General features: G+C 40.0%; 1 long non-coding RNA gene across 1 annotated transcript; it reads left to right on the plus strand.

The window, feature by feature from the left end:
- Positions 1-524: 524 nt before the first annotated feature.
- On the plus strand, positions 525-3,543 carry LOC145421132 (uncharacterized). The gene is made up of 2 exons (XR_013902436.1): positions 525-3,008; positions 3,098-3,543. It is a non-coding gene; the product is annotated as an uncharacterized LOC145421132 (long non-coding RNA).
- The last annotated feature ends 479 nt before the right edge of the window (positions 3,544-4,022 follow it).

The following is a 4,022-nucleotide window of genomic DNA, read 5'->3' on the forward strand; positions in this document are numbered from 1 at the left end:
ACTGTAAATACACAGAACAATTAAATAGTGAATAAAAAGCAATAGCAACAATGTTGCTTTTACTAATAACAAAAGCAATTTGTTATTGAATAAAAAAAACAAAACAAAACCTTTTTAAAAAATGTACAATGATAACTAGGAGGTGATATCTGAAGGCAATTCATTCCAGTCAGAGGAAGCCACACAAAAAAGAAGCACAAAAGTTTTATTAACCAACTTCATCTCATATAAAAGGGGACATTAAGGAGAATCTGAGGATCACAGCTACTTAGTGCATAATAAAGCATAAGGAACAAACATTGTTCAGGCTATTGCACTGGAAAATGAATTGGCACCAGTTAATAAATTATTGTAATAGTGGTTGCTCGCATTTTGGTGAGTAATTTGGAATACTGCTAGACCTGATGCATGTTGTATGGCTGTGACAGGATTGTTAGATTAACTAATTAAAGTACCATTATCCCAACCGCTTGAAATTATGACAAGATATAATAAGATATCCTGTCAGAATATCTAATGTAGGTGATACGTGAGATGGCTGACTGTCAAACTTAACTCCAACAAGAAGAGCTTGCTACCTTCAACGACCTGAGAGCTCGGGGCTATAAAGGCAGAAGGCTGCTTTTTTTTATTGCATTGTTCTCACTGGTTCTCACTGGATCCAATAATGGCTATACCGTGTTACAGCAAGAAGAAAAAAGGTGAAAAACAGATTCTGTAGAGCGTTATGGATTTGTAAAATCTAAATCTATATTTAAACGGTGTAAAATAAGTGATCAGATGTTTACTCAGTTCCTAAATGTGCACCCCTTAAGGCAGCTCTGCAGTACAACCAAAATGAGCTATGTGTGTTTAGCTTGTTGCTCGCTCTAAGAGAAAGGTAACGCCCATCTATCTCTATCGCCTCTTGGTGGTTTATTTTCAGGAGTGCCATCTTTAAGGATAAAAACATTTGTAATCAACACCGCTACCATTTCATCAGCTCAGTTATTTCCTTTTTTTTATAGTCCCTGTTTGTCATCTATTTCTGTCACTATAACTGTAAGTTTCTTCCTTCCCGAGTTGTTTCTATACCATATATGTTAAATTAAGCAGTATACTTTTGTAGCCATTTTTCAAATTGCACTTGGCAGATCATATTTGTACTCAGCCTTCAACCTGAGTATAAATACGTGCTCTGTTTTCAAGCTGTTATTCCTCGTGTTCTCCTATTTTTCCTGATGTATTTTATGGCTTTGTGTTTGTAGTATTTTTTTTTTTTTACTTAGCCTTTTTTTTGGCACTTAACCTTTTTGTCTGCCCCTTGCGGGGATTGTTCAGCCACACTGACTGATTGCTTGTGTATGACCATTGCTTGGTGATTAAACATTTGGATTTTACTCTGCCTCCGGTGTGCTCCATTTGGTTCCTCTCATCCCGTGAACCGTCGCAACAATGGGAAAGTTTAGGAGTGCACAAAGCCCCAGTCGATGATTTTGAAAAATTCTATTTAAAAATGACAGGCTAACAGTTGGTGGCACCCTCCTGTCCTCTGTCCTCCTCCCTCTGCTGCTGATGCGAGACTCTCTGTTGGAGAACAGCATGCTGCTAGTAGAGAGGAGGAAAGGTTGCTTTGCATCAGTCTCAGTGAGAATTCATATATATTGCTAATTAGAAAGCAAAAATTTGCATTTGTTTTCTGTTTGTTCACATCAAACTACTAAATTTTGTAAAACAAGCACCACAGGGGGTGTGTAAAACATACCGCTTCAGTGGCGAAGAAGTGATTGTGTTCAGCAGGTACTTGATAAGTAGTGTCACCATTAGTGGAGGCTTTTGTTGCCGATTTCGCTGTTAATTTACACCGCCATCGGAGTGCAAAGTAAAACAAAGTAATTTAATTCATTTGCTTTGCGAGCACCACCTCATTTTTATGGGATATACAGTATGTAGGACAAAGCATAGGAAATTCAAAGGCAGCAATCCATGCATCTGAACCAGGGTTTAAGTAGCTTTATTAGTTCAAAGCATGAGCTGTATTAGCAACTGAAAATTATTTTCGTTATTGATTCATCTTTTCTTTTTCCAGATGATCGTTTGGTTCATAAGACATCGACAAGACTGAGTGAAAATGTCCATCACAGTTTTCCTGAGGCGACTTCATAAATCGTTGTGTTTTAATTAATCGACTAATCAATATAGCTCCATTTTTCCATGTGAACAGACTACCCCACCTTCTTACCTGCTGAGGCTATACATTGTGCTTGTTACTGGTTAATTTTTTCACACACAAAAAAGAATATCCAAATAATTTCTAGAATAACTGTATGACAGAAGTCAAAAAGCACTTTGGTTAAAGTTTGGTAAAGAAAAAGGTCAAGGTTCATGCTGGTAGTCCCAGGCTTTTCTAACCCTCTGTCAGCCAAGTGGAAGCTAAATTGGCTAGTCTTTTAGCCTCAATTCATATGTAAATTAGGTCGTTACCTGAGAAGTGGGGGTGTGTGAATGATTGTTGATTTCTAACTGCCAACTGCCTCTTTGTTTGTGTGTGGGGGTGGGGAGCTGCTAAAAGCTGTGAACTTCCTTTTGTGTTGAGGTGGATGCAATTGTCATCATGCGGGGGTTTACTAGGGTTCCATCACTACATGACTGCTGGTCAGCAAACCTGGGAAACCCACAGTATAACCCTAACCCTGCAGTATATTGCAAGTAAACCTGACAAGTTTGGGATCAAGTTTTGGGTGGCTTGCGACCTAAAATCCAAGTACATTTGCAATGTCTTCCCATATCTTGGCAAGGACCCCAATCGTCCCAGTGGGGAGAGACTGTCTGAAAATGTAGTGATGAGGCTGATGGAACCATTCCTAGACAAGGGCAGAAATGTTACCACGGACAATTTCTTCACATCGCTTTCACTTGCACAAAAACATCTTAGACGGAAAACCACCATCCTCGGCACAGTCAACAAGATTCGCAGGGAAATTCCTCAATCCGCTAGACAGACAGATCGCAGTGAATTCACCACTCAGGTATGTTGCAGGTCTTTTGTGGTTCTATGTTTATGTGTTTCATTGTGTGTAAAAGGGCTATGGAAATAACAATTTATCTTATTTCTTAGGTGTTTTCAACCTCTGCTGCCACGCTGACGCGTATGCGGCCAAGACAGTCTATATTCTTAGCATGCACCGGGACGAAGGAAAGACGGGTGGACTTCCTGGTGGAGCTTGCAAGAGAGTTGGCTCACTCTCATGTAGCTGGGAAGAAGGCAAGAAAAGAACAGGTGCTTCGGACACAACCCTCCACACCTTGCCCTGGAAAAAGAGCCATGTGTGAGGTCAAACACAAATGCAAGAACAATCATGCCACTGTGCGATGTGTTCACTGCTACAGATACACATGTGGTAAATGCAGACTACAGATACCATGGTAGTGCCAGGATTGTGAGTGATTGCTGAAAATGTTGAAATGTACTCACTCACTTTTTATTATTATTTGTAAATATGTGTACAAATGGTTGGTTTTTTGTACTGTTTTTATCAATAAATCTCAGCAACAAAGGACATACACCCATGTGTGTTGATTTCTCCCTAAGATGGCAAACTGAAACACAGGTTTCCTTGTGGCTCAGGAAACTAACCACTCCAAGTTGGTGACTTTTGGAGATTTATTTTCCTGGATGATTGAGAATGCATCAAGACGAACACAAAAGGAAGTTCACAGCTTTTAGCAGCCCCCCCCCCCCCAGACAAACAAAGAGGCAGTTAGAAATCAGCAATCATTCACACACCCCCACTCCCCTCCAGAATTCTCAGGTAACAACCTAATTTACATATGAATTGATGACTAGCCAATTTAGCTTCCAGTTGGCTGAAGCTAAAGCCTAGCTAAAAGCGGGAAGGCGGGTTTTAAAAGGTAGAAAGGCCAAATGGCTGCTCTCTGGGACTCTAAGTGTCAAGCCAATATTTTACTAAAAGTGTAATCGTCGTGGATGTCGAAACAAAATATAGAAAGTGTAGATGATACTTTTCTCGACGCCACAGCGA

Source organism: Astatotilapia calliptera, chromosome 16 (genome assembly GCF_964374335.1).
Source record: "Astatotilapia calliptera chromosome 16, fAstCal68.1, whole genome shotgun sequence".
In the NCBI taxonomy this organism is placed as follows: Eukaryota; Metazoa; Chordata; class Actinopteri; order Cichliformes; family Cichlidae; genus Astatotilapia; species Astatotilapia calliptera.